The following is a 16,335-nucleotide window of genomic DNA, read 5'->3' on the forward strand; positions in this document are numbered from 1 at the left end:
TTTAGTAACATCTTCAGCTGGAGAAGCCATGGCCTTAGGAACCTCTTTTTGGTGCCATGTGCAAAGATTTTGGGGTCACACCTATATGTGCAGTCCACAGGCACATTCCCAGTCAATAAGGTGGAACAGAAAAAGGCTCAGGATAACTGGGCTCAAGTCCTAACTTTGCTGCTGCCTTGAACAAGTCGTGTCTACTCTCTGGAGTGTCCACACACATCACTGCTATTACATTTACCGTATTATTAAATTGTAATCATACATGGTTTCTGTATCCTCCTTCCATAGGATGAGTTCCATAAGGAGAGGACAGTGTGTATGTCATCTTTGTCTTCCCATTCACTATCTTAAGATCCAGTGTATCACAAATTCTTAGTAGTAGTAATAATAGTGTAGCAATGATGATAATGACCCTGGTAAAAACTCTCCATTTATGAAGAGCTTACTATGTGTCAAGCAGTGTTTTATGTACTTTCATGTTGTAACTCATTTCATCCTCATAACACCTCAATAAATTAAGTACCATTATTATGCACACTCTACAGATGAGGACTCTAAGGCACAGAGAGATTAGGTAACTTGCCCAAAGTTGCACAATTAGTAAGTTGTTGAGCCAGGATTTCAATTCAGTTTCTCTGTCCAGAAGTCATGGTTTAAACCATTCTGTACAATGTGGTTTGTTTGAAAGATGGAACGAAATGTGAAATGAGGACCTACAAAGTCATTTTAGCTCCCATGTCCTGTGAGTCTCAAAAATGATTCCCTGCAACCTGTACAAAGGACTTCTGCTCTGGTCTGGCAGTGTGGACCAGAGAACACTGAGGTACAAGGTGTGGTGTCCTGAGAATGAGTGTTTGAATCCTGGCTCTGCCACTTATTGCTGTGTCTTTGAGAAAGTTATTTAACCTTTTTGAAGTTCAGTTTTCTCATAGAGCAAAAGAACACAATGTAATACCTACATTGTGGAGTTGTTGGTAGAATAAAATAATAAAATAAAACAAAATAAAAATAAAAATAAAAGAATAACTAAGAAAAGTGGTTAACATCAAGGAAGCTCTCTACAGAAAATAGGGACTTTGGAATGTAATTGCCACAGAGTTGAATATTCCTCCTTAGAACAGAGCTTGGTGAGGGATTTAAGTTGGTTCACTTTTCTCAAGGATTAGTATGAGAGATCCCCATAGGAAATCAAGTGAATCTAAGATTGATCTGCTTTCTGAATGTAAAGACTTTGGATGGAAAAGTAGGCTGCTTGTGGTGTGTGTGTGTGTGTGTGTGTGTGTGTGTGTGTGTATAGATTGTCTTGGGGTCAATTGCTGGGATGGGTAGGAACATATTTCAAAATGAGCAGGGACCACAGAGTGAGGAAACATGTTCAAATTCTGGCTCTGCCATTACTTTCCTGTGCCATCTGGCAGATGGGGACAGTAATCAATCACCTTTGGGTTTCCAGTTTCCTGATTCCAAGATGAGGGGGTGGAATCTGAAGATCTCCAAGGCCTTGATGAGTGCTACCAGTCTGCAAATTCCCAAGCCAAGTTCTTCAATGAATCAAATTTCCTCCAGTAGCCATTTCCACCGAAGGAGCAACTGTTTTTCCTTCCCACTGACATGGCTATGTATTCGAATCGGATATAGGTGAGAGGCATTTTTGTCCTGGCTTCTCGGGTCCCTCCAAGGAGCTCCAAGAGGCTTAAGGATCCCAGCCATGTTGGGAATAAAAATACCCAATCAAACAATAAACATTTTATTTAAAAAGATTTATTTAAAAAATCACACAATTTGAGAGCAAATACAGAAAATAAGAATTAGCAAAACGAACAAAATTAAAATCTCATACAATCGCAGGACACTGGGACCTGAAGTCTTCGAGAGTATGCAATCACTAAGTCATCGCAAGGGAGAGCGGGATGCCTAAAAGAGAGGGAGGCCTAAATTGGTTAGCCCCTGAGCACACTGACTCTTCAGGCATGTGTAAGGGAGTGGGAACCTGCAAAAAGACTGGGAAGGAGAAACTGGGAGTGCCTGTTGTCACAGAAGCAGAGGGCAAAGAGGACAGTGGTTGGGAGAATCTGATGCGAGTATATCCCTCACTTTCCAAGGGCCACCTCATTATTTTAATCCTCCCAACAGATTGGTGAAGTGGGAACCATTATACTCTAACTTTTCCTTTTTTTTTTTGGAGACGGAGTCTCCCTCTATTGCCCAGGTTGGAGTGCAGTGGTGCAATCTTGGCTCACTTCAACCTCCGGCTCCTGAGTTCAAGCGATTCTCCTGCCTCAGCCTCCCGAGTAGCTGGGATTACAGGCATGTGCCACCATGCCTGGCTAATTTTTTTTTTTTGTCTTTTTCGTAGAGATGGGGTTTCACCATATTGGTCAGGCTGGTCTCAAACTCCTGACCTCGTGATTTGCCCGCCTCGGCCTCCCGAAGTGTTGGAATTACAGGTGTGAGCCACCGCGCTTGGCCACTTCTCCTTTTTTAATTTAAAATTTTTCATTTTGGATGATGGGTATTTATTTTTATATTATTCTTTGAGTCTTTTTGTCCTGCATACTTTTTATTTTTTTCAAGGTTAAAAAGGGGAAGGAGGAAAGTAGGGACTCTCAGGCCAGATCCAAAGAGTGGCTCCCCTGTGGAACCGTCTTTGGGCACCCCAGACTTGAGCCTGAGCAGGTGACTAGCTCTGCTTCCTTCCCAAGGTTGGACTACAATCTCATAGTGTTGGTGCAGAATGAGGCCCCACTGCAGGTGGCTGCCCCCAGGATCAAGCTCATCTGCCCTCCCCTAGCCTCAGTTTCTTACTTGTTGGTTGGGACAGCAACACCACCTTAAAGCCCGGGGGGAGGACTGGCCACAAAGGCTCACAGAAGGTGCTGGGTGACTGCAGCTACTGTCAGACCTCCATGGGTTATGTGTGCACCTGTGTGTAGGTAGTGTGATGTATGTGTATCTGTGTGTGTCTATGTGTGATCACACTTCTAGGGATCCTGGTGTAAGCTCAGGATACCCTGTCCCACTCCATCCCTAACAGCAGTTCCAAGGATCATGGCCCCAGGAACTAGGCGCAAGTGACAGGAGCCACCTGCCATGTCCAAACCCAGTGCACACTCAGCCCGGCCTCACCCTTTTTCAAGGATAGCTGGCACAGACCATCATCCTGGCCCACGATGATGGTGAGCATCAAACTCCAATTTCTGAAGAGGAAACTGAAGACCAGAGAGGGGAGGTAAATGTCCCAAAGTCACCAGCAAGTCAGTGGCAGACACAACTTGAACCCTGGTTTTGACTGGCAGTCTATGGGCATCGAGGCCACCATTTGCCATGTACCTAATGTGTGCCTGGCCATGTTCCAGGCCTCTCCTGCATAATTTCTAATCCTCTCAACCAGAGGCTCAGAGAGGTGGCGTTTTTACCCCTAGTACACAGAGGAGGCGCTTGGGGTTCAGAGGCACGGGTGGAACTCGACCGACGTCACGCACCCCAACAGGTGGCCAAGCGGGATGGGAGCGCGGGTCTCCCCATCCCCAGCGGTGACGGGCTGCGGCTCTTTCCGGAGGAACGGGGCGGCGTCCGCAACGGGAACCGCTGGAGGTGCCCCCCGGGACCCTGGCCCGCCCTCGCCCCCGCGCATGCCTGGCCGCTGAGGCGTGAGAGCCGCCGCCCGTGGCCTCCCCCCGTGCGCCTTGCACAACCGGCCCAGATAAGTGCTGCGTCTCTGGGCAATTATCGCCCTCCCGCCGCCGGGGCTGGCCGCGCACAGGGCCCACGGCCAAGGGACTCGCAGCCACCCAAGGAGAGCGGTAAGATCTACGACGGCGGCCGCCAGCGCGCGCGATTTCACAAGGCCCGGGCGCGGGGACGGGACGGGACGGGGCGGGGCAGTGGGGCGGCGGGGCGGCGACGTCACTAGCAGCCTCGGAGCGCTGGGCCGGGCCTAGGGAGGAAGCGGTGCGCGGGCGCCTGTAGACCTGCGCCGCTTCCTCTTTCTTCCTCCTCCCTGTCAGCTATTTTTCTTGTTTGTTACCGTCTCCCATCTCTTCCTTTTTATCTGTCGCATTCCTCCCTCTTTCTGTCCGTTTCCTCCTCACTTCTCCATCTCCTTCCTTTTAATTTTCCTTTTCTCCTCCCTCCGGCCTTCCGTTTCCTTTCTCTTCCTCCCTTCCTCCTTCCTTCTCTTCTGCCTCCTTCCTTTCTTTCTCTTCTCTCTCTTCTTTCTCCTCCCTCTCCTTTCTTCCTTTCCTCCCCTTTTTCTTTTCTTTTCTTTCTTTTTTTTTTTTTGACGGAGTCTTCTCTGACTGGAGGACAATAGCGCGATCTCGGTTCACTGCAACCTCCGCCTCCCGGGTTGAAGCGATTCTCCTGCCTCAGCCTCCCAAGTAGCTGGGATTACAGGCTCCCGCCACCACGCCCCGCTAATTTTTTTGTGTTCTTAGTAGAGAAGGGGTTTCACCATGTTGGCCAGGTTGGTCTTGAACTCCTGACCTCGTGATCCACCTGCCTCGGCCGGCCTCCCAAAGTGCTGGGATTACAGGCGTGAGCCACCACGCCTGGCCTCATTTCTTTTAAAAATGTGTTTTAATATTTTTAATTGTGGTGGAAAACATGTCACATGAAATTTACCATCTTAACCATTTTAAGTGTGCAGTTCAGTAGTGTTAACTGTATTCACATTGTTGTGCAACAGAGCTCTAGAACTTTTTCATCTTGCAAAACAGACTTTATATCAATTAAACAACTACCCATCCCACCGACCCTCCTAACCACCATTCTACTTTGTTTTTCTTCCATTCTTTTTCCCTTTTGGGGCCTTTGTTTCTTTTCCTTTATCTCTCCCTTTTCTTCCCCTCCCTCTCTCTTTCTCTCTTTCACTTCTATAAAACCTAATGGCCGCGCTGCACCCTGGGCAGCCCTCTCCAGCCTCTGCCTGGACTGGGCCAATGGGCCTGTCAGCAAAGCTGTTAGAGTCTGGTGAGTCATCATTCTTCCCTGGTGTGTCAGGGCCAGTAGGCGGCTCCTGGAAGCCTCACCTGGCTTTTCACTGGTAGGCAAACACGTCCAGCAAGAAACTTCTGCCAGGAAGAGTTAATTAGAGAGAGGCCCCTGAATCCCCCAGAGTAAGAGGGTCGGCCTGGGAACCCCTCTCTTCCCTGGGCCTTCTCCAGCCCTGGGGCTCCCCTTCTAGACAGTAGAAGACAGCCATGATGCTGCTGATGGGGATGATAACTTGGCCTGACACAAAACGCATTTCTATAGACATTATCTCATTCTTGTTCTCACAATAATCCTGGGAGGTAGGCGTTATCATTCCCATTTTACAGCTGAGGAAACCGAGCCTCACAATTCCAGGTGAAGGGATTTGCCATGGCCACAAAGCTGCTCAGCTGCAGAGTTGGCAAGGTGGGGGACCTAGGTTTGTATCACAAAAGCAGGAAAAAAGTGGCTAGGTCAGAGTGCAAAACACTAGAAAAACGATTTGCTCCTTCGTCTATGTTCCCAAAGTGCTTTGTTTAGACTCCTGGGTGTAGACCGTACCTGATGGGTTTCTCCATCAGCTGGGCATAGATGAGGGATATTGAATGAACAAGTGGTAGAGGTATCTGACTGTATGCATAGCAAGTGCAAAGAAAGTTGGTTTCTAGGCAGCTAAGAGACTGTTTTGTTTTGTTTTGTTTTTTGAGACAGAGTTTTGCTCTTGTTGCCCAGGCTGGAGTGCAATGGCACGATTTCAGCTCACGGCAACCTCCACCAACTAAGAGACTTTTTAATCAAATAGAGCTGCCACCCAGATGTCCTTGGGTTTTTTGGAATTTTGTCTGTCCATACTGGGAATGTATTGAGAGGATAAGGTGTGGCAGGAGTTGCAGTTCTCCCACCTTTTCTGGGTAGGACCTCTGGTTCATGGGACAGTTCACATTCTTTGAGCATGTTCTGTTTTGATCTCTTTTTGCAATATGTTGGTGTGGAAATAATTTTTAGTATCACAGGTAATCGTGGAAGATAATTAATGTTCACCACTTATCCAATTCTCCTTTACTTCTAGGTATGTGGATGCATATACTCCTCTGTCCCCTTGAAGTAAAGCATGGTCATGTGACTTTTTAAAAATTTTTCAAGATGGAGTTTTGCTCTTGTTGCCCAGGCTGGAGTGCAGTGGTGTGATCTTAGCTCATTGCAACCTCTGCCTCCAGGTTCGAGTGATTCTCCTGCCTCAGCCTCCCGAGTAGCCGGGATTACAGGCATGCGCCACCACGTCCAACTAATTTTTGTAGTTTTAGTAGAGATGAGGTTTCACCATGTTGGCCAGGCTGGTCTCGTACTCCTGACCTCAAGTGGTCCGCCTGCCTCGGCCTCCCAAAGTGCTGGGATTACAGGCATGAGTCACTGTGCCCAGCCTCTATTATTTCTTTAAATATTTCTTTTGTCCTTTCCTCTTCTCTTCTCCTTCAGGTACTCCCATTTGTTTTAAAGTTATTTTGAAAACTGTATTTGAATATAATTGGTTTCCTTTGTATTCCTTTGTATTTTTAATACATTATTCTAAGAAGATGTCCATAGCTGTCACTAGGCTGCTAGAAGAGTCTTTGGCACAAAAGTGTTAATAGAATATCCTTATTCTGGATAGTGTTATGGATGAATGTTTTCCAAACTGGTTTTTCAAAGAAAGCTATTTCTTAGGATATTGATAGTTACTGGAATAGAGGTATTCTTTGCTCAGATAAGCTTGGGAACACTGAGTGAAACAGCATCTGACATCTTTTTCTGCCCAATTTCTCCAAGTCTTTTATTCACTAAAATGCTTTATATATATCTAAGAGGAGATAAAATGTGCAACATTTTCTAATTCAGTGTAGCACACAGTACACACTTTTGTTTATTTGTTGTTTAAAAACCCCTCTAATAATATCTGATTCAATGAATTATGCAAATGACATGCTCCAAAACACAAATCCCCTAAAAAAGGGCCATAAATGCTTTTATATTATTATAGTAAGTGTTTCTCAAACTAAGAATAACAGACTAATGAACCCATTTAAAAGGAGAAAAATCTCACAGACTCCTTGGTACTTAATGTGTTACTTAAATGAGTTTTAGTTTAACATTATATAAGTATGTAGACATGTAAAACTAGATATAGCCTTATAAACAATCAAACCAAAACAAATTTATAAATTAAATACAATGCTACAAACAAAATCAAAATAGAAACCCATACATTTAATATGATGGAATTTTTTTTTTTTTTTTTTTTTTTTTAGTTGCTGACACTAAGTGGCTACTTACAGTGTTACTATGGGGCTAACCTGTTAAGGGGCAGGTTCTTTGGAATTTGTCATGACTATAAGGCTGTGTGTGGATGACTCAGTTTGAACTTTCTCTATTTGAACTTCTGAGAAAGCTTGCTTCTTACAGGGCTGTGATACTCTTTCATCTTTAGTTAACATGGCCATATTACACCTTGAGATTGGGTCTGCCTCCCTTTTCTCATTAATGTTACTGCTTGGTCCCAGTTTCATAATAAACAGTGCAAACATGAACAGTGTGATGGTGAATTTGGTGTATCAACATGACTGGGTTCCGGGGTGCCCAGATGTTTAGTCAAATATTATTCTGCGTGTTTCTGCAAGGGTAGTTTTGGATGAGATTAACATTTAAATCGATGGACTGAGCAAAGCAGATTGCCCTCCCTGATGCTGGTGGGTCTCACCCAATCAGTTGACACTTCACTAGAAGAAAAGGCTGACCCTTCTTTGAGTAATAGAGGATTCTTCCTGCCTGACGGCCTCCAAACTGGGAAATTGGCTCTTTTTCTGGTTCACAGGCCTACAGCCTTCAGACTGGAACTATGCTGTTGGCTCTCCTGGATCTCCAGCTGGTGGATTTATCCTGCAGATCCTGGTTCTTGCCAGCCTCCAAATTGTGTAAGCCAATTCCTTATAATAAATCTCTTTATTGTGTAATAAATATATAATAAATGCATACACACAGGTACTAACATCAGGTGGCAATAGCTATGAAGTATAATTTTTTTGGTAGAAATATGTCTCATACAATATCTGAGATATATTTATACTAAAAAAGCATTCACTGTTTATGTGAAATCTAAATTTAACTGGGAGTCCTGTATTTTATCTGGTAACCTTACATTTAGAGGACGTAGAATATGATTTTATTATTTGTTAAGATTATTATCAATATAGAAAAATTAAAATTCTCCCTGATAACTTGAGGGTGGGCCTGCAGACTCCAACAGAGAAATTGCAATGGTGTTTACACAAATGTCACTTGTGTGGAATGATTTGGGAACCTGCCTGCCACACCACCACACCACCAGCAGCAAAGGGGCAGGCTCTGAGCTCCTTGTGCTCCAGAGCATCATAACACTGCACCACCTGAAGAGTTGGAAAAGTCAGCCCTAGGGATCCATTTTCAGGGTAGATGGACCCTCCCCAGAAGCCTTCACAGTGAACTCCACTTAAGAGAACAATCCCTTGAGGGACTCATTCTGGCTTCTGCATTACTCACAGGCACAGTAGAGAATTGTTGCTAATGAGCATTGTGCCCTTTGTCTCAAGTCTATCTTTCCCTAAGAGACCCTCAAGACTAATTTCAGGATGCCTTTCATTCCTGTCCACCTTAGTCATCTCCAGAAACCCAGGCTCCTCAGGTCAAGAGGACCCTAACGCCCATGCAACTCTGAGCAGTCTCTGTTTTGACTCAATTTTCCATTCCTTCCTACGCTCCCAAACCTTTTCTCTGTGGGTTTGTGAACTCATGGCTGTCAATTACACTCTTTCCAATATCCTCAACTACTTCTCTGAGTGCTCCCTTACTTTTTTGCATTAAATGAAAGTTGAATATCTGCTCATGACATTATTTTTTTTACAACCTACTGAGGTGGAAGGTGTCTTTCCTCTTAAAAACTGGGTACCTGAGGGCCTAAGATGGGGAAGTTGGGTAAGTGGTCCTCCTTGCCTTCTGCAGTCACTTCCAAACCCATTCCTTCTCCCTCTTCCTTCAACTCTCCACTCCTTTGATGCCCATATGAATGCTCTATTTACCCTCATTCGTGGGTGTCTTTAGCACTGGCACACTGTCTTCCTGTCTATCCTTTTTCCTCACACCATTCCTGGTAATTTCAGCATTCATACGGGTGAGACATCCAATACATTGGCTTCTAGGTTCCATGTCTCTCTTTGATCTTCTGATATGGTTTGCCTGTGTCCCCAACCAAATCTCATCTTGAATTGTAGTTCCCATAATCCCCACGTGTCATGTGATGGACCCAGTGGGAGGTAATTTAACCACGGGGACAGTTACCCTCATACTGTTCTGGTGATAATGAGTGAGTTCTCACAAGATCTGATGGTTTTATAAGGGGCTTTCCCCCCTTTTGCTCAGCACTTTTGCTTCCTGCTACCATGTAAAGAAGGACATGTTGGCTTCTCATTCCACCATGATTGTAAGTTTCCTGAGGCCTCCCCAGCCATCCTGAACTACGAGTTAATTAAACCTCTTTCTTTTATAAATTACCCAGGCTCGGGTTATGTCTTTATTAGCAGTGTGAGAACAGACTAATGTATCTTCTTTTTAATTTACTCCTTTGATCTATCCCATTCCAGCCACTCATTACCTTTGTCTTGTCAATGACCATACCACCATTAAAAACCTACATTCTCTGACTGCTACCTCCTTTCATCCCAGCTCCCTTGGGGTAATATTTCCAATCCACCTCATCAAGACTTCCAATACACTGGCCCTTCCACTTTTCCCACTATCTGTCATTTCCCTCAGGTTCTCACTTCCTTCATTAACCAGCTTAATTTCTGTGGTTCATCATCATAACTACTCTATTTCAAGTACTTCTAATTCCTGTATTCCACTCTTCTTCCTTCATATTTGTTCTCTGCTTAAGCCTACACATCTGACTACTACACACCTGAATTCAAGCAGGTAAATGTCATGAGAGAAAAACACATAACTAGACCAACTGGTCTTGCTTTAAATTCATGACCACAAATCTGAAATGAGCACTCAGTCCTGCTCAGCAATCCTACCTTTCACTATGTGTTCCACTCCCCAGTCTTCAAAACAACTACTATTTCACATCTTTTACCTCCTGCCTCCCTCACCTCCCTCACTTACTGGGGCCTCTCATCTCTCCCAAGGGTCATCCACCTTGTTATCTTCCCTCATTCTTTTTTTTTTTTTTTGAGACGGAGTCTTGCTCTGTCACCCAGGCTGGAGTGCAGTGGCGCGATCTCGGCTCACTGCAAGCTCCACCTCCTGGGTTTACGCCATTCTCCTGCCTCAGCCTCCCGAGTAGCTGGGACTACAGGCGCCCCCCCCCCCGCCCAGTTTGTTTTTTTTTTTTTTTTTTTTTTTTTGTATTTTTAGTAGAGACGGGGTTTCACCGTGTTAGCCAGGATGGTCTCGATCTCCTGACCTCGTGATTCGCCCGCCTCGGCCTCCCAAAGTGCTGGGATTACAGGCTTGAGCCACCGCGCCCGGCCTATCTTCCCTCATTCTTACCTGATGACCTCACCTCATATTTCACTGAAAAAAAAATAGAAGCAGTTATATAGGTCCTCCTTGATATGGTTTGGCTGTGTCCTTGATAAAGGAGGACCTTTATCTTCCCAGCACACCTCCCAAATTGTCTGAATTTGTGTTCATATTTCCTTCCTGTCTTCATATTGCTATGGATAAAGTGTCTTTGCTTTTACCAAGAGAAACCCCCTTCACTTGTGAGCTTGATCCTCTGGCCTCTTGGTTTTCTAAAGGACTTTGCTTCTGCAATTCTCCTATCTCTGCTGCATCTCTAGTTTCTTTCTTTCCACTCAGATAATTACCCCCAAATGCAGACCCGTTCCAGTATCTCCAGGGTTTGCAGAGCCTTTTCCCTACCCTACCTTTTCCTGCAGCTGATCTAGTTCTCTGCTGTCCTTCATAGCAGCCCTTTTCAGGGAGTTGTCTCTTGTGTTACTTCCTCACCTTCGATTCTCTGCTCACCCCTCTGCCATGGGTCCTCTCTTTCTTCCAGCCCACTGAGACTGTTTTTCACGAGGCTGCTGATGACCTCCAGTGGTCACTTCTCTGTCCTTATTTGATCTCTCAGCAGCATATGATATGGTTGATACAATTGGCCACACCCTTCTTGAACTACTTTCTTCTCTTGGCTTCTAGAATATCATATCTTTTTAGTTGTCCCTTTGTAGTCTCCTTAGCAGCCCTGCACATTTGCTGCTTGATTTCTAAATGTCATAGTGCTCTAAGTCTTGGCCGTATATCTCCTTCTTTAGATCCATCTTCTCCCTGGTGAGCTCCTCTGGTCCAAAGCTTTGAATATGCTGCAGTGCCTCCCAAAACTACCTCCAGCTCTGTCTAGCTCACACTCATGTATGTCCAACCTTATATTTTATACCTCCATTTGGATGTCTGATAGTTGTCTCAGACTTGCTTTGTCCCAAATCAAACTCCTGCTTCCCCTTTTGCCTCCAAACATGTTCCTCTCGCAGGTCTTCCCCGTCCCAGTAAATAACACACATTCACACCACTTATCAGGCTTAAACCTTGGACACATCTTTGATTTATTTCCTCATGCCTCATACTTAAGTCCTGTTGAAGGCCCCCTAGAATTAATCAAGAATCTGAAACTTCTCTTCATCATCACAATTACATCTTAGTCCCATCCAACATCAACTCTCACTTAGATTACTGCAGTCTGGTCTCCCTGCCTATCTCCTGGTCTCCCTCTATTGGTCTCCCTGCCTATGTTCTGTTTGTCTTTTTCCCGTACTTTCTATTGTCTACTCAGCAACCAGGGTGGAAATCAAATTTAAAGGTGTATTTAAAAGTATAAATCAAATCATGCGTACTGTGATGGTTAATTTTGTGTGCCAGCTTCACTGGACTAAGGCATACCCAGATAGTTGGCAAAACATTATTTCTGAGTATGTCTGTGCAGGTATTTCCAGAAGAGATTAGCATTTGAATCAGCAGACAGTAAAGAAGCTCCACCCTCCCCAACATGGGTGGGCATCATCCAGTCCATTGAGGGCTGGAAAAGAACAAAAAAGGTCAAGGAAGGGTACATTCTCTCTTCTCTGGAGCTGGAACATCCATCTTCTTTCGTCCTCGGACATCAGTGCTCTTGATTCTCAGGTCTCTGGGCTTGGATGAGAACTATACCACTGGCTTTCCTGGGCCTTCAGCTTGCAGATAGCAGATAATCACATAAGCCAATTCCTCATGATGAATCTTTTTCTCTACATTTATATATATCTTATGGGTTCTGTCTCTCCGGAGAACCCCGGCTAATGCACCAACTCTTCTGTTTATAACCCTTAAATGATTTTGCTCCAAGAAGAAAGTCTAATCTCCTTCACTTGACCTACAGTGCTCGATGTGATCTAGCTCCTGTTTACTTCTCCGACTTCCCTTTGAACCAGACTCTTCCTTGTCTACCAACCTCAGTTAGACTGACCTTCTTTCCACCCCTGGAACATACATTTTTCCTGCCTTAAGGCTTTAGCATTAGCTGTTTTCTCTGCCTCAAACACTTTTCCTCCAGCTTGTCCCACATGTATCCCCTGAAAGTCATGATTCCTCAAACCATGGGGAAGCCTTGGACATGGCATTTTCAGAACCAAGCAAGGAAGTAGATAGTGAGAAGGTAACCTGGTATCCTCCTATACACAGACTGTCTGGGAAAGTCCTCTCCCTTGCTGGAGCAGGTTTTACGGGGAAGATGATGAATACGGGTTTGGAGATATTGAAACTGAGGTACCTGTTGGGTGTTTGTAGGTCTGAAGCCCAGAAAAACGTTTGGGCTGGGGCTAGAGATTTGGGGAGCATCAGCATCCACTCAGTAGTGGCAGCTGTGGTAGAGAATGAGAACATTCAGTAATGTAAATGGTGTGGCCATGATGGAGTCATGACCCTGGTTGACAGCTTGGAGCTCTGAACTTCCATGAGACTCTGACATGTATTGGTATGGCCAAAATGGCATCACTGATCAATGTTTCCATGGTAACCAACAATCAATGGGTGAATGAATGACTGAATAAATCAATACTATTCAGCAACAATTCAAGGTCTTCAATTTTAGCCAGGCTCTTAATGCCACTAGGCTGTGTTTTTACTCATTCTTCCACTTCTTTCAACTATTCATACCCCATTTTTAGTTTCCCACATCCATCTCTGTATGTTGCACTTCATAAAGCAATCAAGACCATCAAGTGTTACCTTCCCTATCTTTCCATTTTTCTATCCTCAAATCCAGTGGTCCTGATTCTGGGGAACCAGCTCATTCCCATTTTCCCAGGACCTTCCTGGGTTTGGCACTGAAAGTTCCACATCCTGGAAAAATCCCCCCATCTTGAGAAAACCAGGATGGTTGTTCACCCTACCTGAGACACAGATTGCATGGCTTCTCGGGGAACATTTCCATGAGATTGAATAATGAGGTGAATTTTGCAGTGGCCGTCTCCATCATATATCCTTGTATCCTCACTCTTGCCTGCTTCACTATCCTTGTTCCTCACTCCTGCTCCCTAGTAAAATACGGATGCTCCTTGGCTCATGATGGGGTTATGTCCCAATAAACCCATCGAAAACTGAAAATATCATAAGTTGAAAATACATTTAATACACCTAACCTACTGAACAACATAGCTTACTCTAGCCTACCTCAAATGTGCTCAGACCACTTCCATTAGCCTACAATCAGGCAAAATCATCTAACACAAAGCCTATTTTATAATAAAGTGTTAAATATCTCATGTGACTTACTGAGCACTGTACTGCAAATGAAGATCAGAATGGTTGTATGGGCTCTTGAACTATGGTTTCTACTGAATGTGTATCACTCTCGTACCATCATAAAGTTGAAAAGTCATAAGTCAAACCATGGTAAGTTGAGGATCTCTATGACAGCTCAAAAGCCCTCTGCCTCAAGCTCTGCTTTCTGGGGAAGGTAGGTTAAGTCCAAGCAGTAGGCTGACTCCTACTCTGAGGATACCACTGGGTGTCATGGCGGTGGGAATAAGATTGTGAATTATTGCAAGGAGGGAGGAGTTCTCTGAAATTCACATAAATTTTACTTAAGTCGATCCAGGGTCTCGTCTTCCAATCATGTGAGCTGTGTCCCTATTGACCCTTTTCTCTCACCGCATCCTACCCGCATTTTACCACCCAGTAACCCTGTGCCATGTGTAGTTTTTGTACATGTCATGCTGCTTTGGACTCTGGGCTTTCTAGCTCATTCCTGGAATGCCCTCCCCACTTCTTGTGAAGGATTTCTATTTATCCATCCCTCATGAATCAGTTCAAACACCACCTCCCCCCAGGGCCTGCCAACCGTCCTGGCCAAGGCTGGGGGGAGCTCCTTCCTCTCTACCTAGTGCTGATCTCTGCCACTTCATGTCCATATTGTTTATAAAGTGTCTGTTTACGCACCAGAACGTAAGCTCCTAGCAGGCAGGGATTTTTTCCTGTTCAACTCCATATCCCAGCACTTGTCACACTCCCTACTTAATACGTATTAGTTGAATACTGAACGAATTCTTCCAGCAGTCCTGTGAGGTCAGTTGTGGTGGCATCATTTCCAGTTAAAATATGATAAAATTGAGACTTAGAGAAGGGCAGAAGTGGTGTGGGATGTTAGAGGTAAACCAAGTCAGGGACTCGTCCACCTTACTAGTGATTTCTTTAGACAAAATGTGCATAGCTTTTCCAAGCATTGTATGTAGAGGGCAGCCAGGGACTCAGAATCACTCACAGAGTGAGACTGTCAGAGGACCTCCCAGCACAGTCCTTCCCAGGCTGTCCTCCTGCTTGGAAGCAACCTCGCAGTTCCACTGTTTCCCTGACATCTCCTGCTGCAAACTCTGCAAGGGGCTGCAGCCTTCTGTCTGCTCCAGTGCTCAGCTCTCCCTTCATTTTGACCTTGAAAATGCCCTCACTATGGAGTGATAGACATTGGAGAGTTGGAAGGGTGGGAGGGGGGTAAAGGAAGAGAAATTCTTTAATGGGTACAGTGGACAATATTTGAGTGATGGCTACACTAAAAGCCCAGCCTTCACTATGCAGTATATCCATGTAACGAAACAACACTTGTACCCCCAAGTCTATTTTTTTTTTTTAAAGAAGGAAAATGCTCTCACTTTCCTGTAAGCTTAGCTGTACCTTTAAAATAATTGAAAAATTTCTTACCAGCATTTCTGAGTGTTTTGTAGCAGGGAACCTTCAGGTTGTTTCGTCTGACACTCTATGAGTAAACCTCTTTCTTGTGTTTAGCCTTCATCTCTACCTCTCCCATTCCACCGTGGTGTGGTTTCTCCAGAGGCGAAGGGCAACTGTGTTGAGAAACCTAAAGGGTGACCTCTCTTGACCCTGTCGTTGCTGCTGAAGCCACTGTAGAAAGAAATGATCCTGGGACTGAAAGATTTATAGCTGGGGCTTTCCAAATCTGGGAGTGTGCTGTGCAACATCCCATGAAAAGGTGTGGGGCAGGCATGAGTAGGGGAGCTTCACATATGCTTGGGGCCTCTTTCTAATCCCAGCTCTGGTCCTTCAGTCTCTGCTGCCTCCATAATCAAGTCCACTCTCCTTGGCCCGACTTTAAGGCCTTTTGCCATCTGCCCCGTTTACCTCTCCAGCCCCACCTCCCAATTCAACCAACCAACCATTCTACCTGGTGTGACTCCAATGCAGCCCATCTTTCCTACCTCCAGACTGTACCTCATACTGTTTCTTCATCCTGGGTACCCTCCTCCCAGTGTTTTGCTTCATTAGATCTTTCTTATTCTCCAAGGGCCAGGTCCAGTATCACCCTTCAGGAAGATGGGGCACTCTTCCTGACCCCAGTGCCCCATAGCCCATCTCTGGCCCTTCCTGTGGTCTTGATGACCATACTTTGCTGTTGCTGGGGTCTGTGACTGTGCAGTCCTGGGAGGAAGCCACCTTCAACTCACTCTGCTTCTGCCAGTGCTCCGTGCAACACCTTGTTCATGGTAGGGGCTCACGTTTGTGTGGAATGATGAGAATGGGTGGTGGGAGCCTGGCCGACACAGGGAGGTGTGTGCAGCCTACCAAAGCAGCATGCTCCTTCCTGGTCACGAGGTGGTGACCATCTCATGGCAGCCTTGAAATTGAAGGAAAGTGACTACTGAGGCTGCTCTCCGTTTTCTCATCCAGAGCTGGGGCTAGGAGCTCAGAAGCAATGGAGGGAGCACAGCTTTGCTCTGAATAGAGGACAGTTTATGGCTTTCACATTCCAGGCCCTAGGAGGAAAGAAAATGCCGCTTCCTGAAAGATCCCTCAGCTACTATTACT

General features: G+C 45.2%; 1 long non-coding RNA gene across 1 annotated transcript in view; it reads left to right on the plus strand.

The window, feature by feature from the left end:
* The first annotated feature begins 3,487 nt into the window (after positions 1 to 3,487).
* Positions 3,488 to 16,335, plus strand: part of LOC116418429 — a 35,812-nt gene continuing 22,964 nt past the window's right edge. Inside the window, exons 1-2 of the long non-coding RNA XR_004228439.1 lie at positions 3,488 to 3,800; positions 7,820 to 7,919. This is a non-coding gene — a long non-coding RNA (uncharacterized LOC116418429). The remainder of the gene's footprint in view (positions 3,801 to 7,819; positions 7,920 to 16,335) is intronic.

The sequence above is a fragment of the Piliocolobus tephrosceles genome, chromosome 14, assembly GCF_002776525.5.
Source record: "Piliocolobus tephrosceles isolate RC106 chromosome 14, ASM277652v3, whole genome shotgun sequence".
In the NCBI taxonomy this organism is placed as follows: Eukaryota; Metazoa; Chordata; class Mammalia; order Primates; family Cercopithecidae; genus Piliocolobus; species Piliocolobus tephrosceles.